This window comes from Anser brachyrhynchus (assembly GCF_964034855.1).
Source record: "Anser brachyrhynchus genome assembly, chromosome: 4".
In the NCBI taxonomy this organism is placed as follows: domain Eukaryota; kingdom Metazoa; phylum Chordata; class Aves; order Anseriformes; family Anatidae; genus Anser; species Anser brachyrhynchus.
This window is the reverse complement of record NC_137698.1, coordinates 27007814-27033397: the sequence shown is the minus strand read 5'-3', so window position 1 is coordinate 27033397 and position 25584 is coordinate 27007814. Positions and strand designations below refer to the sequence as shown.

The 25584-nt window shown below is 37.8% G+C and overlaps 1 long non-coding RNA gene across 1 annotated transcript; it reads right to left on the bottom strand.

The window, feature by feature from the left end:
- Positions 1-13975: 13975 nt before the first annotated feature.
- Positions 13976-25060, bottom strand: LOC308193918. The gene is made up of 2 exons (XR_013950057.1): positions 20863-25060; positions 13976-16995 (listed from the first exon to the last, which is right to left on the bottom strand). It is a non-coding gene; the product is annotated as an uncharacterized lncRNA (long non-coding RNA).
- Between the last annotated feature and the right edge of the window lie 524 nt (positions 25061-25584).

Below are 25584 nucleotides of genomic sequence, written 5' to 3'. Positions count from 1 at the left end.
CAGCTGTGTGGAAGTCTACAGGAGTGTGGGTTAAGGATTCTGGGTTTTCTATGTGCTAAATCTACTAAATAAACCCCAGATAGCCTGATTTGAAATGTATCCAGTGTATAAAATAGTGTGTTATCGTAACATTTGCTTTATATACCCTTATTACTGTACAAGCCTGTGCTACAATACTTCAGTTTTCAATAAACAGCTATGTCCAGTGGTTAAAACGTCAGCCAGCATCCCTTGACTGGGACTTTTTTTCTCTGCTTAAAAAAAAAGAGAAAGATGAATAACTGATTTTGGGTTCCATCTAGTTGCTTATACTTGCTCTGTAAACAAAAAATAATCCCTCCTTTAAAATGCTCTTTCCTCAGCTGTGATCTTTGCAGCCAAGGTGTACATTTGTTTTTTCCTTGCCTGGATTGTGCTACGGTGGTGGAATCTATAAAGAGGATAACAACTCTCCAAAGCGATTGCCTGCTAGTTCCTGTTGTTTCGCATTTCACATTTTCTGAAGCTGACTGTTTACAGTTCAGGCATAGTCAGGTCTGGAGTGGCTTAGAGGATCCCACTGTAGATTTCCTCCTTGCTTGTCCTTCACTACCTCTGCTCAGATTAAGAAACCGTTGCACTCACTTTTGTTTCTTTTCCGGGCAGTTTTATTTTGGAGGAAAATGACAAACCAAACTATAAGCCTTACAGCCTTTTTTATTTATTTTATTTTTTTTTTCCTTTGTGGTCGCAAAATCTGTTTAATTGAGTTGCTTAAAACACGTTTTTGGTTGCTGAGAAGTATTCAGGTTCATTGCAGGGCAGATTTGTTTTGTCTTCTATGAAATTCAGCTGAGAGGTCAGACTCCCTCCCAGCTGGTGCCAGGTGAAGTGCTCCATTGAATCCCATGGGACTTTCCTCACCAGCTCCAGGATCACCTATGTCCTGTTTCAACTATTACAACCAAAGTGTTTAAAAAAAGAAAAGGGGGGTGGGGGAGGTGGGGAGAGAAACTGAACATTTTTTCCTCACCTGAGCTTTTATACTTGCTGCAATAGAAATAAATCCAAACTTTCTTTTTAAGTAGGGTCACCTAAGTTCCTCAATACAAGGTAATAAAATCCTTTCAAGGTATATTCTAGTATGATTAGTGTGAGAATTCTTCCCAAACAATCTAGCTCTGTACTCTGCAGACATGGGAATATAGGCTGACAACCATGGAGATTTGAAAGAAGAATTTACTTTAAGTAGATGAACAGGTTAACTAAAACCCTGTAAAAATGTTCCATTGCTTTGATTATCTTTGTGCCAAAAGTCCAACAGAAACTCTGTAGCAGGCAATTTTCTTCATGTCATAAAATATATATGGAAATTCTCCCTTCTTTTTTTTTATTTATTATTATTATTTTTCTTTTTAAAGTTAATTTTCACTAGTCTCTGTGGAGTCGTCTTAGAGGTATGAAAACATGGGTTATTTATTAGTTTTCAGCTAGGTACTGCACTCTACACTGCTCTCATTACCTTTCTGCGTGCTGATCCTGCCAGTCATTGCATGCAGAACTTTAACTGTTGTAATTTTCCTGTCTTCCTGGCAACTTGAATTAACAAGAAAGCATGAGTTAACAAGTAAGAATGAGCAAGCGCATCTTGTTCTTGTTCAGGTGGACAAGCAGTCCTACTGCAAACTGGCTGCACTGTGTAGATGCTACTCTGTAGGCTGCAGTGTACTCTCAGTATTTCTGAAAGAATGAATGTAGCTATTCTTACAGGTGCTATTGGCAGTATATGTCAAGGCAGCTTCTTTTGCCCTTTTCTATGGAAGTTGCTCTTTTTTCTTTCACTGCACCAGGAAGAACAGATAAGAAATTTCAGCAGAGATGCTTGAATGCAGAGTTGTAGATTCTAGTATGAATTAGTTGTAGATTCTAGTATGCATTTTCAATATTACAGTAACAGAGCGAGTGTTACAGACATCTGTGCATGCCCTACCTCCGTGTCCTTTGTGCAGTGACTGAACCTGCCTTTGGCATTACTCGTTATGCAGTTAGGAGTGGCAGGCCAGTGAGACCAAATGCTTTCTGAGATCTTTTTCAACTTGGGCTTGCTTCCGATTGCAATTTGGTATATATTATGTTTTCTTATATCAGCTATAATATAGAAAGGTAACAGGCTCCTTTCCTATGTGCGTTATCAGCAACAGTTTTAGTACAAAGGGGCTACCAACTGACTAAGGGAAACTAAGCAGTTCAGGGATTGTTATTGCTGAAAATAAAATGGATTGTGTGTGTTTGTTAATTTTGCCTTGGGTTCTGATGTACCTAGGATCGTTCTTCCGGGATAGATTATATAAAAAGGATGATTAGTCTGACTTTGTAACAGGACACACAAGAGTTTCATTCACCCTGGTGTGTCCTAGATAACATTACTTAAAAATAAATAAATAAATAAATAAATATTAATTTTAGAATTGTCAATGATAGAAAATCACCCGTTTGTTTATGAAACCATCCTAAATGTTTTTGCTTTTAAATTCCTTAGTCACTGGATATTTTTTTTTCCTGTTGTGTTGTAGACTTCATTATCAAAGTTTCCTTTCTCTTATTTTTTTCTTAACTAACTTTTTGATCTCCTGGTATCTTCTGTAATAACTTACTTAAGGTCCTGGAGCTGTTCCTTATGGATCATCTCTGAACCATTTCTAATTTATGGACTTTAACAGTATAAAATGCATTATTCCAGTACTGGTCACACTGTGAAAGTTACCTCGCTACGCTGAATTGATTCCTTTCCTTGCACGCACATGGGCTGCAATTATTTTATGATGGTGCAAAACAAGCCCTGGTCAGTTTTTTGGTTTTTTTTTTTTTTTTTCCAATTATCTGATGGAAGATATTGTTGTTTCCTTTACAACTGGTCTTCCTGGCTATATTTTAAGGAGTTAATTATTTAGCTGTAACTGCATGATTACTCAGTTATCACAATCATTCATGTGCTTAAACATTTGCAGTATCTGGTCCTTAGCTCTGCTCTTGTCTGAAGAATATGTCTTTGCCGTATTTGTAATACCCTACTTTTTATCCTTGAAGTGCTATTTTTGTTTCTGGCTTTATTCTCTTCCACTTTTAGCCATAAATCCCTTTTCCCGTGATTCTCCTTGACCCTCAGCGTTTTTCATTTATTGGCTTTCTAGTTTCTCCTTGACTAATCATCTTGTATTTTTTTTTTAAATATACTGAAGAACTTTAGCCAAAATCCCACTTTTAATCTCATTTTCTGTTTCCAGTATGCATTTTAGTAATCCTCTTTTCATATACTAGTTGCAATTAATGTATCCCATTAGCGTCCCAGGCTATCAATGCTTCATTTGCTCAAAGGATTAATGTTGAAAAGTGTATCAGCACTAATACATAGTAAATGAGAGGGATTCCACTTACGCCTTTGACATCAGCGTGCTCATTGGAAACAAGGATGCTGGCTTTACCTGGACTCCTAACTAGAAGAAGTAAAAAACTATAAATCAGCATTGCTTGTTAATAGATGAATTCTCTCAAATATTTGCCAAAACTCATCATGTAGGCAACATTATTCCACAGTCTGTTGAGAATCCTGTCATGACTGTTGTCTGCATGCTTTAATGTGGAAGTCTTTTCAAAACCAGTCAGCAGAAGTAATAGTTAACTGTAATTGTCGACACATTGTGTTGAATTAGCTTTATTTCTATAGTTCTGAGAGGAAAGCAGACTTCAAAAATAGCTTTTTGCAGTCTTTGGACCTCTTCAGTTTTGTCCAGCCCCTGTTGGGAGAAGACAGTCCTGGAGGAGGATTGTGCTGTATTGTCTAGAGGGAACTGTTTGTTGTGGAGAAGTCAGGCATCTGAACTGCCAGATTGTTTGTGCCAGAATTTAAGTGGCAATTCTGTCACTCCCATTTCTTGTTCATTATTGAGTATGCGGTGTTAGAGTAGACGAGCAGATGATCTCCAGGTAACCCTTCCAGTCTCTGGGGTTCTCTAATTGCTCCTACAATGTAGGCAAGGCACTGAGGTTGGAGTTTTATAACTGATGAATTCTTAACATGAATAAGTGGATTAGCAACCATTAGCAAAAACACTGTGAGATAAGGTCTTGGTTCTGTAATAACTGAGTTCATTTGTGATGTATGGGAATATTGGTTCACCTGGATGAATTTGTTGGCCATTTCTGTTGCCTGTGTGGTCTAGTTGAGATTAGAAATAGGATGACTTGTGTTCTTTTTTTTTTTTCCCTTCTTTCTTTCTGTAAGGCTTTTAACATCAATTCTCTCTCAAAACAAACAAATGAACAAAAAACTCCACAAAAACTAAATCCAAACTAGAGTATCTTTGGGTCTTGATTTTCAGTGGTCGTAAAATGGTGTGTACAATGTCTTTAAAAAGATGAAGTTGCTTACAGTTGAAGATAGGATCAATATCAGGTTGTAGATACACCTAATATTTTGAAGGCATTTGAAACTGTGACAAAAGAGTCTGGACAGAGTCTGAATTGTGTTTTGGCCTTGGAACTTTATTCTTATATATGAGGACTCAGAGTGGCCATATGAGCAGTTTCAAACACAAAACCCACATATAAGATGATCTAATCCTGCAAGCCAGTTAAGGTGTTATAAATAGTAAAGCTGGATGGAAAATGAAAATATGAAAATTAGGAAATAGGTGGCAAAAGCAGCTTTAATTTTGAAAAATGTTGCTGATGTTATTAATTGTTGGTGGACTTCCTCCCACATAGCATTTTTGAGAAAAATGTACTCCCATGTTATACAGAGGAAGAAAGATGTATCATTCTTGTCATCAAGATTTTTAAAAGGGACGCACATACAGGAAGGAAGGATTCAGTAAAAGAATGAAAAGTACTCATTCTTCCAAAGTTTATATATATCTTACGTGTTTAGGCTTTTGCAGATGTTTGTTTGCTGGAGTGATAAACTCACAGAGCATAAAGGTACATATGTAAATGTTTTATTCTGAATTTGAAAACCTAGTTGTGTCCAATCAACCACTAGCTAAATTGGTAAGGCACGTAGTGGGGCTATTCTTTCTTTTCCAAGAGAGAAAAGAAATAAGTTACCAACACAATTGTTTCTTAAAAAAAAATCAAGATGGACAGGAGCTTTACTCTTCAGTCAATGCCACAAATGTAGTTTTGTGCAGCAGATTGTCAGCAAGTTTTTTTTATTGTGTCTGGTTGGATTTCACAGACAAATACCACTTTCAGTATGCTGTGAATTTGGACTTCAGTTAATATTCTACACACCATTTAAAAGATTTCCAAGCCCCTCCATCCACAGATTTCAGAGCTGGCTTAGGTGTGCAAATGAGGTATCTGGTTCATCTGCAGAACCAGAACATCACATATAGCTGAAATAAAGAATATTCCAGATAGTATCATTAATATTCTTGTAAATGAGTCTTTTGTTCTGTCAGTCATTCAGCTAGTTATATTAAATACAAAATGTTTAGTGAGTTCATCTGTTATCTTGTAAAGTGACTTGCTGTGTGAATGTATCTCCATTATTTCCTAAGAAATAATTTTAAGCCAACCTAATGTGCAGTATGTTACAGATCTTACAATTGCCAGTAATTATCTGATAAAAAGATAGTGCTAAATTTGTGGTTGTCGATGCAAGCTGCTAACTGGTGTTAAGGCAATGTCATTTCATATAGTTCAATTAGTGGTTTGTTGGCATTAGGAAATAATTGAAACAATTTAAAGGTCACTTTTAATGGTCAGTTATTTTCTCTTGTTTAACTCACTCCTTGAATATAATTTGACATCATTTTTTGAAATAATACAATATCCTTAAATCACTGTTATTGCTCTTGTCATCACTATTGTCCTATTAGCACCTCATTTTTTTCTTTAGATATTTTTAATGCCTCAGTTTTCATTTAAGACTTCTGTTGCTTTTCTCAACCTTCTTTTGCAACACGTTTTCAGTTTAGTCCTTTAAGACTTACCTATGGTCTAAATTCAACACAATCCCCATGACATTTGAAATACTGTAATTTTGATTTTTGTCCCACTGCATTTTTCGACAAAATCCTGGGAGTGAGCAGTACACCACTGCAATGCACTTGCTTACAGTACCCACTTACTGCATACAGACTTTTTCCGAACACCAAGACCAGATCTTTTTCTCAGAGCATCCTGCAGAAGAAGCTCAGACATGGGGCACCCCATCAGAGTTCCTTTCAGAATTTCCTTCCTGTAGTTCTGTTGAAATTGAAGCCAGGACATCTTACCGCATTCACTAAATTGCAAAGCTTTACAAAAACCATGCAGGACTGTAAAGTGACTCAGATCATCTTTATGCTTCAGGGCCAAACTGGAGTTCTTACTGACATCTTTTGCCATGTTTGTGGCAGTACAACCCTGCCAAGACTTCAGTCACTGGCTTCCCCTTGAATAAGATTCCCTCATGATGAAAACATCAAGAAAAAGAGAATGGGAATCACGTCTAATTTTTTTTTCCCCTGAGTGCCAGATTGAGGAAAAAAAAAAAAAAGTGTGATGATTTAGGAAGAAATGGCAAAATGTAGGTGCCTAACTCCAAAAGTGTAATCCTGAAAACGCTAAGCTCAGTTACTGACTAACCATGGAAGCATAAAATCTGAATAGGAGCTTCAGCAATAACTTCAGCTCTCTTTTATTTGTGAGAATATTCTACCATACACCTTTAATTTATTGGAATATCTCAAGAAGGACTGAAATTTTAATGTGAATCAAAATTTCTGTCACTGTACTTAAAATCCTCATTATATGTTGGCCACTTGTTCATGGTCCCTTGCAACTGTTGCTCATCTTTTGATTGTGCTTTTAGGTTTATTAAATACATGAACAGGCATACGTTGTGACAATATAGCTGCAAAATTAAGACAGGAAAAATGATTTAATGAAAAAAGTATTAGCAACCCATTGTTGAAGAGCTCATTTTACATTTTGGCAGACAAAAGCAATCCTACTCCCGTATGTTGCGTCTATATCAAGCTTCTGCAGGCTTCTTCACCTCAAAGATTTAGTGAGGCCTGGCAGTTCCAGAATAGCTTCCACCCTAGCAGGTAGTGCACTGCCAGGGCAGGGTTGTGCAGGTTTGATTCTCTTAAAACGGACAAAATTTTCATCTCAGTACAGAAAGGGAGGAAGCTGCCCTTATTTCTGATATAAAATCTGATGTCCTTGAATGACCAAGTGTAGGAGATGAACTTCAGGAAACAACTATACTAGGTTGTGGACTCTTAAGAGTGGGAAGAAACAGATTTGGTAGCCAAGAATTGATGCACCAAGCATCAAGGCGAAGTAAGGGACTTCAGGTATTATTATTATTTTTTTAGTTCATGGATTTTGTTCTGACTGTTGGACCCCATTTTAGGATGCCTGTTTTGGAAGCCTGAATGCCTGGCTTGGAGTTTGAGTTTTTGCTGCAAAAATTCAGCTTCATGGTGCTTAAATTGGTTTTTGGGACCTTGCTGCGAAGGGGTCTATAGTAAAAACACTTATTTCACTGACATATTGCGTGTTCTTAATTGAGATCAGAAAATCACATGCTTCCAGGAAGCAGGACGATGCAAGCCTAAATTAAATTTGTCACTTATTTCTAGTGTTTTGTTAAAAGCTTGTATTGACCTTGTCTACAAGGGCTGATACTTAAAAGGAAAACTAAACATTTAATGGCATTACTAAATTATCTAACACAGAAAGATAATGGTTTGCATTACCTGCAATCTTGATTACAGGAAAAGTAGTTGTATCATTTTGTTTCTATTTATGATAAGGGGCAAAGTCTTTTTTTTATTCCCTCCATTTTTTTTTTTACTAAAGGAGAGGTGATTTTCTTTTCTCATTTGTTGTTGTAGTTCTGAAAATTTTTATAGTCCTTTCTGCACCCATCAATGTTGAACAGAATTATTTTACAGTAACCCCTATATCAGCAGTTACAAATGAGTCAGTATCTTTCTGTGCTTCTTTAATACACGTACAGTGGCAAAGAGAAAGCTCCTGATAGAAATGTTAAATTCCCAGGCAAAGTGATAGAGTGTATAGCAAATTTGTATTTATATTTGTAGGTATTAATCTAAACCCGAGAAATTGTTCACTGTTGACCCAGTACATTTTTATCAGAGTCAGGACTGAAGCCAGATCTCCTCAGTCTGAATGCATTATCTTTGCCATAGTGTTGTTTTACTCTTAAATACATGTGTAGGCATGCATGTGTACACACACACATACACACACACACACTGGAAAAACAATACAGTTCCCAAAACGTTTAATCAAAAAGGAAAATAAATATTCTTCTTGGTGTGTAGTTTTTGGACAACACAATAACGTGGAGTAAGTAGGCATAACAGAACCCGATTGCCTGGGCTCATTCTTTGTAGTGGGTAGCTATTTCATGGCTACTATGAGAAACTGCATGCCTACTGAGGTTGATAGTTATTTTAGCAATACAGAAGCACAGCCACTGCTTTGTGTAGCACAGAACTTGTTCTGAATTGTGGAAAGGATGATATTCAGAAGATGAATGGTGGATGAAAGGCTCAACTGGTGGACGAAAGGCTCAACATGAGCCAGCAGTGCATACTTGCAGCCCAGAAGGCCAACTGCATCCTGGGCTGCATCAACAGAGTGGCCAGCAGGCTGAGGGAGGTGATTGTGCCCCTCTACTCTGCCATTGTGAAGCCCCACCTGGAGTGCTGCATCCAGGTCTGGGGCCCCCAGCACAAGAAGGATGTGGGCCTGTTATAGCGAGTCCAGAGGAGGGCCATAAAGATGATCAGAGGGCTGGAGCACCTCTACTATGAAGAAGGGCTGAGAGAGCTGGGGATGTTCAGCCTGGAGAAGGGAAGGCTGTGGGGGGACCTCATTGCGGCCTTTCAGTACTTAAAGGGGTCTTATAAAAAGGATAGAGAAAGACTCTTTACTCAGGTAGATAATGAAGGGATGAGTGAAAATGGTCTTAAACTAAAATAAGATAGAATTAAACTAGACATTAGAAGGAAATTCTTCACTGAGAGGGTGGTGAGGCACTGGCACAGGCTGCCCAGAAGCTGTGGATGCCCCTGGAGGTGTTCAAGGCCAGGCTGGATGGGGCTTTGAGCAACCTGCTCTGGTGAGAGGTATCCCTGCCCATGGCAGGGGGATTGGTGTTACATGATCTTTAAGGTCCCTTCCAACTGAGCTGTTCTGTGATTCTGTGAATGAACCTTTAAGTTCACTGTTCAAATACTGCAATTATTGAGATTGGCTTTTTTTTTGTCTTAAATTTCTGTACAAAAAATGTTTTTGTTGTTTTGCAACAATTTGTTTTCCAAGTGTTGGTAGTTTACCCTGAAAAATGGCTTAATGTGAACTGCGTACAGGGAAAGAGGAAGAGACGCTAGGAAGCTGAAGGTATTCTCCACCTCCAGGGAAAAAAAGACTCAACCCCCTCTAGTATTCTAAATACTTCTAGTTTCATTTTACAAAAAATCCCAAAGACCTTAGAAGTCTGAGTTTTGAACGTTGTCCTCCATCATGACAAATGTAATAAGGTGTTGATGTTAATATTTCATATCTGTGAACAGTAATTTGGGAAAAGTAAAAGAAAACACAAACATCCTTTGTTATGCTATTTGAATACATTCAAATAAAGATTGCAGCCTTGCAGCCTAGTTATAGCAAAAAAATCTTAATATCTGCTATTTTTCAAGTATCAAAGTAAAGCTTGAGGCTTTTAGACCTCTTGCTTATTTCCAATTTACTTCCATATGCCTTCCTGACTCTTGCAATAAGAAACACTATATTCCTCCATCCCCGTGGCTCTCTTGTAATTTATTTACCTGGAGAAGATCTGCTTTTAGATGCAGCATCTGGTTTTCAATGATTTCCTGCTCTTAGCTAGCTGAATTGACTGAACCAGAAGGAGGTCAAGTCTGTTGCCTGAGGTCACACATTGAATAAATTCCTGAGCTGGGATTGAAGATCTGGAGTATTCTCTCTTGGTTCTTTGCTACTTGCAATAAACATTTATTTTAAAATGGCAGGTGTATTTGGGAATAATCAGTCTGCATTATAAGCAAGTAGAAAATTAAAATGTTTAACTGGGTACTTATAATAGTTCTTGCAAATGTTATCTCTTATCAAAAAGCTAGTAAGCAAGCAAGGGATAGATTATTTTACAGTGAAAAAAATGTAAGCATATGTAAAGCAATAAAAAATACTGTAAATTGGTGAATGAAACTTTTTAATCGGATATTTATTTCTGTTGATAGCAAATTCAGAACAGTACTATTTGCTTTAATGGTAATCATGTGAGAAGGTGTGTGCTTTGTCCCTGTTCTCAGTAATAAATTATACCATGTGGATCTTCAAAGGAATCTGAACTACAGGACCATGGACCTCTGTGTAGCATTTTGATGAAATTCTGCTTGTGTAATTCTGTTTTTCTTCTTTTATCTTTTTTTTTTTTTCATTTTAATTTGTATGCAAGAAATTTTGTAAGAATATCAGGGATTGTAGAAATGCAGTTTTAGCAGTATCTTTTTGCAAAATCTAATTCATGTGATTAAGAACCTGGAAAAACTGCCTTTATCTCAGGACTTCGTGAATACAAAAATGTTTGTTTGTTTCTTTGTTTCTTTGTTTTTTCCTGTTCCTTCTGTGAGCAGGAAAAAAAGGTATGTTCACAGTTGCTTTATTCACTTTGGAAAAAATGTATTGATATTCTTAACAGGACTTTTTGTCTAAACTCAAGAAAATTCTGACACATTGCTTCAAACTAAAGACTGAAAAATTTCTGTTTTGATTTTTTTTTTTTCTTCAGCTGGAAAAGTACTGCCATTTTGTGCAATTATAATCACAGTTTCTAGAAGAAAACAGTTAATCTGAAAAAGGTCTCCCTTTTCTTACTACTGCGGAGTTTGATGGTCATAAAGCACCTAGGAGAGTATTTGAGATGAGAATCCAGTCTAAATGGACTAGGAATAATTATGCTCCCAAGTCTTCTTTAAATGTACCTCACAGTCGGTCAGTAAGTGCAGTTATCCATAATAGTAGTTTAAGCAGCTCCTGGGAATCTTAATAAGTCCTCTCCTGTCATGCAGAGGCTGAAAGAAAAAAGCTGGGTCACTCAGGAAAAGAGAAACTCCTTTCAACTAAAATAGCAAAAAGCTTTGACAGGAATTATTGTGACCCATGACTTTTTTTTTTAAACATTTCCTTTTACTTTCTGACCTTATTTCTGTAGATAATGAAAGGGACCCTTAGAGGTCACGGGATGAGGAGTTTTATCTCCCTTTCTCAGCTGTTGAAATGGTGTCATGTTAAGAGTCCTATAAACCCAGAAAGAGAGGCTGGAATGATCTGGGAAATATTGCATATTTGTGAAATCATGAAGGGTTTTTTTTTTTTGAAGATCCCTCTGGCTTGTTCCCTGGAGGTTTGGCAGGAGAACAGAACTGCTTCTGTGTTGGTGCTCCCTGTCTCCTCCATGAAATGTCATGAGGAAAGATTAGGGAGTTCTCGTTTACTCTGTCCAGGAATGCATGACAAGAGAGCAAGGAGTGGGATTGTGACGGGTGGACCGGGCACTGAGGAGCAGTGGCAGGAAATGCAAAGGCAGGTGTCTGGGGTTGGTGGGAAAGGGATCTGTCCAGCCTGGGAGGCAAAACCAGGCTATTTCTCTGAGCTGGCTTTAGGAACAAATAGGCGTTGAATGCACATACTCTTCAGGTCCTTTTTTTTTTTTTTTTTTTAAATTCATATCAAGTACACAGAGGAAAGCTGTAAGTTTTTTCTCTTGCACTTAGTGTAATAGTGGGATCTGTGGCAGCGTAGCATATGTGTCGTGAAGGACTGTGCAACATTACAAACCTCTGCAGTTGGTAAATACTTGCATGGATTTAAAATGTGAAAAAAATGAATTTAAAGCTGTTAGATGGCCAAGGTATTGCTAGAATAGTGAGGCTAGTTAGCGAAAGACTTAACAAACAAACAACAAAAACAAACAAAAACACACCACTGTATTTAACAGAGAGAACAGCTTTGCTGCTTCGATATTGTTTAGAAGATATGTTTTTTCTTTTATGCATCATTAATTTATGGAATCTTTCAGATAGACTTTCAGATAGACTCTCTTCCTAGTGTTTCTTTCAGCTAGACTTTCTTATTATCACTCTACTAAAAATGCTTGAATTTATAGGAAGGCATTTAGTGAACAAGAGAGCCAGCACCTAAGGTAAGAAAGCAGTCAGCTTGACAAACTTAATGACTCTTAGGTCATTTAAGAGGGAGATATGAAGCTATAGGGATAGTGGTTCCCTGTATCTTCATTTTGACACAACTTGGAAATATTTGCCATTTGTTAAGGAATGACAAATAATAAATGTATTATTCAGATGCTTCAAACATGTTTTTGAAAAAGATGTCTTAAGTGTTTATAGGAATGTTGTATTGTTTTGCAGTTACACTTAATAGCCTATTGCAAAATATTCCCTGCTTGTATACTTCCACAACTAATGTATAACCTATGAAATGGCATTGACCTCAAGTATGAGTTCACTTGGACCCTTTTAAAAATGAAACTTTCAGTAAATGCAGTATATAAATGTAGATAGTGTATTCCTATTTATGCAAAATAGTCTTTATTGGCATTTTTTGCAACAGCATTTCCTTCAAGGGTATATTTTGCAATCACTGCTTTTTTAAGGTTGCTGCAGGTTTCTGAATTCATACACCAAGCTTTCTATACAAAATTTACTTAAACAGTTTCTCCCTTTGCCAGTTCAAATGCATAAATATTGTATGCTGTGTATGCAGTTTGGTGGAAAGCCAGGACTAGTTGGATATGCCTACCCGTAGTGAATGCTTGCTTTATGACTGAAGCTTATACAGGAGTACCAAGCTCTTGCTGAGTAGTGATGTACTGCTTAAATGAAGTACAGTGGAGATCTGTGCAGGCTGCAAAATCTGTTTGGAAAATGGAAGATTGGTTAGTTTTCTGTTATCATGCTGACAATGACAGCAGGGAACAATTGGCTTGGTTGCGTCAGTGAAAACTGGTGTCCTAACGTAGAGCATACTAAAGCCCTAATGAACTCTCCCAGATGTGCTGTTATTGTAGAGGTATGGTCTGCCATTAAGTAGTCATAGATCAGCTAAAGATCTTTTGTGACATTTGCTATAAAGTGTAAATGGTCGTAGAAGTGTCAAAACCTGCAGCTAGGCTGAAAGAGTTGGAAACCGTATGGATCTTTTCCTGCAGTGCAGCATCACGTTGGTAGTTCTCCACTTGCTTGTTAATCAGCAGATTGCAGCAGCTGAAACATGCCTGTAGTCAGAAATGCACTGTTGTGAATGAAAGTGCAGGACTGGAGGAGTTCAAATGTTTCACTGTCCTGTATAATGTTGACAAATGGAAGGATTGTATCTTTCCTTTTCATTGTGTATTTTCGGAAAATCTGTTCCCTCTGTATCTTCTCCTTTTGGCGTGTAATTAAACTTCTGAGGTCTTGTGGAATAGTACATACTAGTGCTTGTTTCCTTCAAAATTCCTTACTCTCTCAACACAGCAGGGGGGCGTATTTTTGATAGCTGTTTTTTGTTGGCTTTTTTTTTTTTTGTAGCACACTCAGTGTTGTAATGATATGCTTTGAACAGTCAAAAGTTATTCTCTCTTCAAAGCTCTTACAAAGCTAAAATGGTACTGCAAGCTTTCTATGCATTTCTGGCTTGAAGGAGGCAAGTTGCTTTATGGAATAATTTATTTCTCTATCAATTATTAATTACTTATGTGGCTCCAGCAGGTGTGGATTAGGGACTCATACATATATATATATTATATATACACACACAGAAAAAAAAAAAAAGCAAAGTCTCTGCTTCATAGAACTGCAAATTTAGGATACCAATGACATCTATCCACAAGATATGTGTTCTCAGCCTTGCTTTCAATTCTGTTAAATTTTTGCATTTGCCTTCTCGCTTAAAAAGCACTGTTTTTTTGAAACAAGTCCCTTATATACAGGCTAGCAGTGTCTGACAGATACTACATTGTGATTTTTTTTCTAGTTCCTTGAAACCACTTACTTCATTTAAATTTCCATCAATTCAAAATTTCCTCTTTCCCCTCAGCACACTTTTTCCATATATTTTTCTTTGCTCAAAGTGCTATTAATACTTTCTGATTATTCAGCAGAAAACTAAAAATGTCTCTTGAGCCACTCAACCTGAATTTAATTGGTTTCGGTGTATGGCAAGCTAAATTCAGATCTCCATTTATCAAACCCCAAGTCTCTCCTCCCCTTCAAAACTCAGCAGTGCTCAGGTGAAAAAATTACAAAGCAAAAAGTCTGATTGGGACTGTGCTTAGAAATATTCTGTAACATTCCCAAGGTCACTGCAGTGCAAGAATTCAGTGAAGGCTGGTGGCTTGCATTCTCCCCCCTCTCTGACTTCAGTGCTTCTCTGAGCCCATAGACTGCTGTCTCTGACAGCTTTCCAGGTATCTCCAGATTGGTTTGAAGTCATGTTTTGACTTTGTTCATTGTTTCTACATTTTTGGCTTATGCTGGCACAAAGAAAAAGGAGGTGGCAGAGAGCATAAGAATATAAAATATTCTTTTCTTGCACATCAAAGACAAACAGTGTATTCAGAAGGTCAAAGTTCCTTTTTTTCCTGAAGAATTGCCATTCCTAGGCCCCTTGAGGTATGTGCAGTTGGGTAAGAATAAGCTTAAAAACTTTGTTTTCTATTGAAATATGACATGCTTTCCTACAGTTAAAACAAAACAAAAAGAGTGCTGAGCTCTACCTGCTAAGCTTTGATTGCTGTGGACTTGTCAAAATTCAGCACAGCTCATAAACAAAACTAAACATTAATGACAAGACACCTGAAAGAAATTAATTCATGCCTTTTTAAAAGTTGGTTACATGTTTAAATAAAACATCTGGTACACATGTTTGTCCTGAGCTTGGCTAAATATCAATTGCATAGTGTTGCATATCAATTGCATATCAATTGCAGTTTCAAGACTGGCATATTGTTTCAGTTCCATGCTATTAGCACATCATGTCCTGCTGGGTTTCCTGGTTTATTCTCCTGAAAGGGGATTTAAGAAGCAAAAGGTCCTTGGCTTAATGGCTGCATCTTCATTTTTCCCTACCTTTGCAGCCAATGCAAGCAGCCCACGGCAGAATTAGAAATAACTACTTTTCTGTAATCTGACAAAAAAAGGGATCTCAAGGACTACAAACTAACCTTGCAGTCTGTGATAAGCCTTGGCTGTGGTGCCACTCTTCACGATAGGTGTAGGCCAAAGACAGCAAAATATTTCTACTTACAAAGAAGGGGAGGGATGTCTTTGCATGTACAGATAATCTTTTCCCATAGTCTCTGCATACCTTATGCTTTGCAAGCAAAATGTATCTGGCTTACTTGTCCTTGTGTGAGGCCTCAAGTGTCCATTGATTTTACTGACAATTTGCCTTCAAGAAGCTAAACTGCACGGCAGTGTACCAGAAGCTACACATGAAAGGGTAAAAACTCCTTGGAGGATAGGTCTTTGCTGAAGTTTGAGAGAGGCTGGCAATCAATTTGAGAGAGGAAGACTACCGTGCTGGAGCACTGGAGATGTCTGTATAAGCTAACATCTAATTAGAAACACAGGCAAATTGTTTTCAGACAAGATCTGAGTAAATGGTCCAGCCACAAGGGCTGATAATGTAACTCCTCTGTGGTCTACTCAGTTGTGTTACTGTGCAGGTCACCGTTAAAATAGGTCAGCAGTGTAGGAGAGAGGAAAAGTTTGCGTTAGCTCTTTAGATGTACATGGTCATATAAAGCCTGGAGTTCTCTGTTAAGGATCCTGATATTTGCCAAAATGGCTTCATCAGAAAAACATTTTACATTTTTAATAAGATGATTTTTGGAGGTGTAGTGACTAATTTGGATTGATAATTGGAAAGTATGCTATTGATCTGGGGAGTGTTATTTGTGAGATGCTGGCCAAAGCTTTCCACTGAAAGTTTGTAAGGCTGAACAGGCTGGCTTGAGTAATGGAGAAGTAAAACCCATTGCTAACAGGCTGAGTCCAGAAGGGAGAAATAAATGGGAAACAATCTTTCTAGCAAAAATTCATGAGCAGAACCCCCGGAGGGAGCTGGGGGAGTATTTCTATTTTCCACTTATAATGTACTGTTTATTTATAGATGGAACTGTGGTGGATGAAAATTTCCTGAAAATTTCAGGCCTGGCTGCTGTATATGCAGTAGAGTTTGAAGGAAGGAAGAGAGTCACATGAGCCATATGCCTGCTTATTTAAGCAATCTGACTTTCAAACGACATTAGTTATGGCAAAGATAGAGTGGAATAAAAAAAAAAATAAATCTTTGCAGTGCCTGTACATATAGTAAGTGGAAGACAGAAAACCTTTGCATGGTGGTTGCTAGAAGGCAGAGAGAAGCACCTGAAATCAGTCAAATGGTTGGTGATAAATCAAGAATCAGTAATGGCTCTTCTAAGTGGCTTTAAGATGACCAAGTAAACCTGGACCAAAATGATCCTTGGTGTAATTAGAGAGGCTGCACTGAAGGTGAATCAGGCCCTGGGCCTGGTGACCAACACTCAGATTTCCAACAGAGTGGAAAATAACTGAAATAATTAATGAAGTAATATATGAAACTGTAAAGATAATTTTTAAGAGCTTTGATCGTTTAAACCCATCTCTAGACAGAATACCGTATAAGAACACAGTCTTAAATTGCATTACACAAAACACAGATTTGTTCTGATAATTGGTGGTTTTGCTATGTCTTACATAGATTAGCTATTCTACATAGATCAGAGACATTCCCAAACCCCGTATCTTGTGAAGAAAGCTCTTAGGTGGCATTTGAAGACCTCTCCATCTGAGGATCCACAGCAGTATTGGGGGGAAGCAGGTTCTGTGCAAATGCAGCTTTCAGTCATCAAGTTACTACTTACGGTTCATAATTCCTAAGATACTAAAAGAAGAAAAAAAAAGGAGAACTACATTTAGGTCAATGAACAGACTGCTTTTGATTAATATTAGAGTAGCAAGTTTAATTAACTGGGTGGTTTATGTCATTTGCAATCATCATATAGACTCTGCTCAATTGTGCATCTGTTTTGTCAGTGCCAAGGGAATACCCAGGGTTCAGCTGATATCCACCTCTGTCTCGCTGGAGTGTTCCTATGAGGTAATTGTCTGTATTAATTTAAAGTAAAGGCAATCGTTACAGACTTCTTTCATCTTAAATCCTTTGAGTTACAGGCCAAGACATTCTGACAAACCTCTACCCTCAGCCTGGCAACTCTGAGGTATTTCTTCCTTTCAGGGCTTGGGTGGCGAGGGGCTGGGAGGCAGGATAGGAACCCTCTGGTGCCCAGGGCAGGGCCAAAGTGGAGGTAGCATTCAGAGGCTGTGGTCTGAGCTCTGCTGGGTACCACTTCTGGGTATTTGATGTCCAAAGGTCCGCACCTCCATTTGGCTATGTAACCTCCATTTGGCTATGTAAGCTACCCATAGCTGCATTGCCATAAAAACAAAAACAAAACACAACTGGTAAGCCTTTCAGAAAGTGCATTTACATTGGCAAAGCCACTCCTGCTGCCTGCAGGCTGGGCATTGACTTTAAATACAGACCCAAGCACATGAAATGCTGTGCTGTTCATAAGAAGCCTCAGGAAGTGCTGACTCCAAAATATACCTCAGCACAATCCTTTCCCGTTTACTTTCTGCCCTGGAGGCCAGTGCCTCAATATTGGCTTATATCAGCAATATACGACTACTTTTTATTGCTTTGGTTTCAGCTACTCCACAACTTTCTGTGAAGGTGACATCTGCCCCCATCCCTCTCTTCGTACTTCACAAAACAGACAAGTGTATGCAGTAGTGTGTTGCTCCTGTGCTAATTTGTTATTGCTTATGCACAAAAACTGTGTGCAACTGCAGTGCTGGAGTTAGGAGTTTGCAGTCAAATTCTTTACAAAGAGAACAAACATAGAGCAGGAAGAGCTGCCTTTGTTTAAAGTAGCTCAAGGAAGCTTGCCCTCTCACAGTAATAAAATGGCCTTGGTTTGTTTAACCTAATGCCTGCAGTATTAATTTGCCTACGACAGGCAAGGTCATGGTGATAAAGTGACTTAAATGGTTTTATAATCCAGGGTACGCTGACTCCTTGTGCTAAATTTTTATTCTAGGCAAATTCATCATGACATCAAATACTCATGGAAAATCAATAGTCAAGTTCTCACAGTAGGAAACTTGACGTTTTTAGGAAAATAGATGAATCTGTCTAAATCTGGTTAAGAAATTTGCCAAAAACCAAGTTACTTGCACAGTCCTGCCCCTCTGTTCCCTATCCTCAAGTCAGCTGTGGGTATAGATGTGGTTGAGGCATATGTTTTAATTTCAGGGCCTAATAAAGAGTTTTAAAGAGTGGAAGTTTCAGTACAAAATATGGGGAATACCCATAGCTGCATTGCCATATTCAAATCTCTTCCCCTTGAATGAACGTGTGGTACCACAGTTTGCTTGCTTTGGCAGATCAGCTATTGAGAATGGATAGCAAAAGCTTACATAGCACAAATACCTTGCACATGAACTTCTTCCCTTGATCGACTGATTAGAGACCTCATTCTACTGATTAAATAAGACTTTTAAATATTTAAATCCCTTTTCTCTTTCAAATAATCCAGATAATCCAAAAAATCCAAATATTTCACATGATACAGGTGTGGTTTCACCTAGAGTTTAATTGCAAGCAGAAAATCATGTTTTGAAAAGCTGGAAGGAGAGGCAGTCCTTCCTGAAATGTCAAATTTATTCCAATGTAATATTTTACAAAAGTTATTTTTGAGATGATAGTCAGATATGCAATGTCCAACAGGGGCATGAAAATTTGTTTCTGATTCTATATGCACATAGGTGGTTTGTCAATGTTGTATGGTAAAATTATATCTTTCTTGTAGCTCATTTGGCTGCTTATACTTAGACTATCTTATAGGACTAGAAGTCTCTAGCTTTCTTAAGTGTCTCTGAGAAGTTCAGGACAGCTGTATTAGCTTAGTTTATCTAAGGAACCATTGAGCATGTCAGTAAAAGACAAGGAATGAAATGCTTGACAATCAGTGTGAATGACTAAGAGGAGAATGTTCCTGTCCAGTCAATTGAATTGATTCTTGTAGCCTCCCTTCCGTATTCTGTATGCATCAGTTCTACTGATTATCACCACAAAAAAGGCAGAAGGTAATGGTATAGGAAAGAGTTAAAACACTGCTTTTGTGGTGCCAGTCCATTTAGCCATATCATTTTATATGGCTAACTCAGCACTGTGGTAAAAGCACGAAGGTGGGTTGCATAGAAGAAACTGTTGTTTCTGAATACAAGAGGCATAAGAGCTGTGGGCCAAATTGGCAAGTAAGGAACCAAGACTGTTAAATATTTTGGCACAGTGGGCAGTGCAATAGGAGAGAGACAATATGAAGAGTTCAGAAGAGCCTTGAAAACTGAGAACAAGTTTTGAACTTTGTGTACCCAGAAAGGGGAACAGTGGTGTTAATGCAAATGGAATGGTTGTTAGAACAGGGAGGGCTGGGGAAACTAAGATTAGTTTGAACTCTAAAGAGATAAGTCAAAAGAGAGTTGGGTTTGTATACTAAAAATGTGAGTTTTAGATATCTAATGAGTACTTGGATATTCATTTTCTGGATGTCTGAGGAGACTGGGTCAGAGATGTCAAAGATGTATGCACTTAGGTGGCAGGAAGGTCACTGATGTTATCAGAAATGAAAGAGAATATATACAGTAGGGAGAGTATTAGAGGAAAGGTAAGTATCTCAAATAAAGCCAGACTGGTTAAATTTATAGGGAGGCCCCAGCAAGATGGTGTTAAATGACTGAAATGCAGAATACTAGGATCACAAAAGTCATTCTTCAAGTGATCATCTTTAAAGGAATGCAAGGAAATGAGATGCCTTAGAGTAACACTGTGATCCTGTTTGAAGTCACACATTTAGTCTATGCGTCTTTCATCTCTGTCTGAGAGTCAAAATCTTGTCATGATTTGTGTTCAATATGATCAAATCGTGACCAAAACTGGTTGCTGGACTAAATATCCATGCAGAAACAAAGACTGCAGATAGACCTGGCTAGTGTATGAACTCCAGTACCAACAAAACATAAACGGGGAAAACAATCCCACTATATATATGGCAAGCCCTAAAAAAATCAGATTCTTCCAACAAACCACAGTGCATAGCATTGCTGTGCTGTTCAAAGGAGGAGGGGCTGTGAAGAAATCACATAATTCATCAAGATTTTGTGTAATGATTCTTACTGAAGTAAGTTTACTGCAATATGGTAATACATTGCTGTGATATAGACTGTGATTTGTTTCTATGAGGGTGGAGGTGCTTATTTCCTTGTAGAAATGTTTTGCTTGCAATCTTTAAACTTCATTAATTTGTCACAGCTTTTGCTGTTATCCTGCAGTAGCTCCTACCTTTGCTCATAAAATACATTTTTGGTACTCACTTGTGTATTTTTCTAACTGGTAGTGAATAGGGAAGTTAAAGGAATTAACACATTCAACTTTAAGTTAGGTAACTGCACTTCCAAAGGCGTGGTAGAGAGCCTCACCTGGCCTCAGCTGATCAGTTGGGTTAGAAAAGTCTGCAGCTGTCAAATTCATTGAGAAGTGAATTAAGATAAATGTGCAGAGTTTTTCTTTCAGATATTTTAGGGCTAGTAATTATTGTCTATGACACTAGGAATTTATCCAGTTTTAGGAAGAGAGATTAAGAACTTCCTACTTAAAAAAAATAAAAATAGTAGTAGTCTGTTATACCTGAAACTGTCTGTAAGTCTGCTGGTGGTCATTTCAGCTTTTTTCATGAAGTGTAACCCAATAATATACGAGTCCATCCTAACTGAAACTTGATGAGCCTGAGGGGAAAAAAATGAATTCAGTTTATTCTTTAGATCTTAGTTTTTGTCTCCTTGCAGACGATTAGAATTGAAGTATTGTTGCAATGTTTGTCAGTACAGCTACTGTAAATGAGTCCCATGCACAGCACTTCTTAAAATAGTTTCTTGGAGCTTTTTGGATGATTTTGTGTGGACTGAGAACAGAGATAACAAGGACCAAATATTTGTGAAACAAATAATTTGTGTAATGTTTGGCATAATGAATACAAGAACCTAACTGAAAAAAAAAATCGAGTTGCCAAGCAGAAGTGTAATGATGCTTCCAAGCATGTGCAAACAACCAGTTAACATCGGCAACATATTTCCTCCTCTCTAAATTCTGCCCTTCATCCCAACGAGCAGTGCAACATGTTGATAGGTTAAAAGTTGATCTGCGTCCTAAACAGAAGGTGGGTTGGAAGAGTACAATAATAAAGGGAAGAACATAATGGTCTAGGTATTATGAAGAACACAAAACTCCTGACAGGAGGGCTGAGAACGGGAAAAAGTGTTTGAAACAGAGGAAGAACAAGAGGGAAGTTATGGTAAAGGTGAGAAACGCAGTAGAAACTGATAGATGGTGTGCCAAACAACAAGCTTCTGCTGAAATAACCCCACACACACACACCCTCAGGCAATGAAAAAAAAATAAAATGGTGTAAGTCAGGGGCTTGGCTTTCTGCATGTTGAAAGTCAGAAAATGTATATTGAGTGTCACTTGAGATCCTCACTTGTCTTAAAGTCTATTTTAATTGTTTGCTTCTTCCAGAAGATTTGAATCAGTATTACTGTATTTTAAGAGTCTTCACAATATGTTGAACTGTGCTTCGATTTGAATAATTCAGGATAAAGGAGTGGATTAATGTAGTGTAATCTAGTTTTGTAAGTAAAGCTTAGAAGGCTGCTGCCCTGTGTTATACCTGTAAGTTGTGATATGAGAACTAACCTTTAAAATAATTGTGAAGTTAATTTAATTATCTCTGAGGGACAGAATAATTTCACCATGATGGAAAAGAAGTCTCAGCAGTGGTATTTAGTCTTTTTATATTTATATGAGGTCTATTTCAAGTTTATCAGAGAGACAAGGGCTTGAGAAAGAAGGAAAAGAATTCTTCATTAAAAGATTTTTGGGGGGGTGGGGGTGGGTGAGAATGGTGGGGAGGTTGTGGTAAATATTTCCTATGATTGTAAGTTTTTTTTAAAGATGTTATGGTAGTCCCCCAAATCCCATAACTAAGTAGCATTATTTGCTTTGAAGGAGGAACAGAATATTTTCCAAGGCTAAACTTCCTAAGAATGAAAGAAAAGATGAGGCAATTATATTCTACAGACCACATACTAAAACCAACTTTTGTCTCAGACAGGACTAAAATCTATCTGTATGTCATAAAATGTTATCTTGCTTATTGTTTTTAATTGTTTTTGTAGCATGTGAATCACAGTGTAATCAGATAGCAGCTGCATCATTTTTCATCATTATTAGAAGGATATGCGTGGATGTATTTGGTAATGCTGTAGTGTTTAATATCCAGATTTCTTACTGTCATGGGAAGTGTCATGCTTTTGCTTCATAACCAGACAGTGTATGTTTTCAATGAAATCTTATTTAGGAAAGTACAACACATTCATCCTTGAAATTTAAGCAAATTCGCATTGCACAATGATTAATTGCATTCAGCCTTTTCATCCACTTCTAATTTTTCAGGGGACATAATTGGATGCAAATTGGCCAGTGTTAATCATTAGATACCACTAATTAAAAACAGAAGCTGTAGGTAATGGTATGATTATTGGTAGAAATAAATGAAGCAGATCAGGTAATGCTTTTCTTCAGGGACTCATGACTTGTTCCTGAGCCTCATTAAATTCTAACATGTGAAGGTGCCCTGCTGGTAGAGACTGCAGGAGAGATGTATTTATAAATAACTTAAAAGTAACATAGGAGGGCAGTCTCTGAAAAAGAAGGTAGGGGAACATTCCTATGGCTCAAGGACTTAGCAGTTTAATAAATTAGGAAATTTAAAAAAGCAATTTAATTAGGTAGAAATTGGTTTTGCATAACGAAAAAAGGGTTGAAAGAGAAGCTAAGGACGTTTCCTTTCTGACCCTATTTCTGAAGCGTACCAAAATGCCATGTTCTGATAATTCAGTGAGTATTTTTGAACTCAAACAACTCATTTCACACTTTATCTTTTAAAAATGACTGTGATGTCAGATGACCTGTATGCTGAGTAAGGTGGACGCTCTTTGGAAAAGCTGTGTTCATGTAGTCAATTCAATTAGTGCTTTGTGCATATATTCAGATGAGATAATTTCCTCAGGTAGAATTTTCTGACTTAGTTTTTAAATTAACTTTAATATACACTCAGGTGAATCTGAAGCAAATTAAGATTTTACTGAACTGTAGAGCTATATAACATTTGTATGACTTTTTACGTTTGAATAAAAACTGAAGAACATGAGAGTGAACTGTAGTGAATATGTCATCAAAGTACTTTTCAGAAACAATACTGTCCTTTTCTGAAATAGCCTGTAGAGTAGGTAGTCAGATTGAAAACTCTCCATTTGAATCGCCATTTGTAGGTTTAAAGTCTAAACTTTGCTCTAAAACAAGTTTCTGAAAAGAAATAATGTGCTTAGTGGGGCACAAACAAAAAACCTGGAAAGCTTATATGCATAGGTGTATTGGATGAAGGAGGGAGAGTTTTCTACTGCAATATTACAAAATAAGTGCTTTTATTTCAAATTAGAACTTGCCCCTGAGTCTGTTTCACATAAAACAAGAAATATGGGATCATTTAACAAACTGTCTTGAAAATCTCCTGAGAGTTATAATGAATCACAGGTGAACATAAACCAACATTATCAGGAGAACATTTTGGGTGGCTCTGTGTAGGTAGGTTTTCAGCTACAGAAGGCGCCATCCTGATTTAGCTTGAGCACTCTGGAAAAGATGGACAAAAAAGGGAAAGCTGAGAGGAGAGCAGTAAGAATGACCAGAGGTTGAGAAGACATCACTGGTCTAGAAATGCCGAATGTATTGGGAGGTGACTTAATCGAGTGAAAATAAGAGAAGGGAGCAGGTGGGGGTCTTAAGTCTTGAGGAGCTTTGGTCTTCACGGGTTGTGGAAAGAAATAGCAAACAATCTGTTCTCTAATTTGTGGTGCATATACAAAGTAGTGGGTTTGCAGTTCACAAGGATGATTAGACAACAGCAAAATCCTTTTCCAAGGTGAGAGCCAAAATGTTCATCTCCTGCACTGGAGATCCTGAGGAGCAGCTTACATCTCTAAGGGATGTCATAGATACAACTGAACCTGCCAGCTAGCTAGGGACTAAATAAGGTCAGGCCTTTGGTAGTCTTTGACAGAATTCAGAAAGTAGTTTGGAAAAATGACTGTGGCACATCTTGGAGGGGAAAAGAAAGTGCATAAATATGGCTATATAGACAATGAAGTTGAAAAAAAGGAGAAGACAGAACTCATCAGCATTCAGAAATTAATCCAGTTTTTATTCAGTTGTCATGAGAAGCAACAAGTGGCAGCCTACACAAAAATTAACCCTTCTTCTTGATTAGGTAACTAGTATTTCTGATTTGATTATTGGAACTGTATTTAACACTTTCAAATTTCTATTTAAATATATATATTTATAAACACATAAAGTATGTCATTAAAAAAAAGCGTGTTAAAATTTCAAGCTTTGTGCAGGTGACCAACCCATGCCATAGTGAAAAGTATATCCCTCTACTCATTGGTTGTGGTTTAACCCGGCTGGCAGCTAAACACCACACAGCCGTTCGCTCACCCTCCCCCCTCCCTCTCTGGGATGGGGGAGAGAAATGGGAAAGTGAAGCCGGTGAGTTGAGATAGAGACAGTTTATTAAGACAGGAATATAATAATAACAATAATAATAATAGTGGTAATGATAATAGTATTAATAATAATGTGTAAGAAACAAGTGATGCACAATGCAATTGCTCACCACCCGCTGACCGATGCCCAGCCTATCCCCGAGCAGCCGGCCCCCCACCCCGGCCAGCCACCCCTATATATTGTTTAGCATGACGTCAGATGGTATGGAATACCCCTTTGGCCAGTTTGGGTCAGCTGTCCTGGGTCTGTCCCCTCCCAGCTCCTGCTGCACCCCCAGCCTGCTCGCTGGCAGGACAGAGCGAGAAGCCGAAAAGTCCTTGGCCTGGTGTAAACACTGCTCTGCAACAATTAAAACATCAGCATGTTATCAGCGCTCTTCTCATCCTAATCCAAAACATAGCACCCTACCAGCTACTATGAGGGAAAATTAACTCTGTCCTAACTGGAACCAGGACAGATATCCACCCCTTATTCCATACCATTTATGTCATGCTCAGGTTACACTCTTTCCAATATATTCTGATTAATCACCATTTTCATCTATGATATATAGCAATCATGGTAGTGATGACATACAGTATTATATAATAATTAACATACTACAATTCAACTCATGGGCTATTCTCACCCAGTATCAAATCCCCTTGAGGTACACACCGGACCTCCCCATTCTTTTGCATTACCCACCAAGCGCATCCAGGTCCCTGAGCAAAAGCAATTCCACGA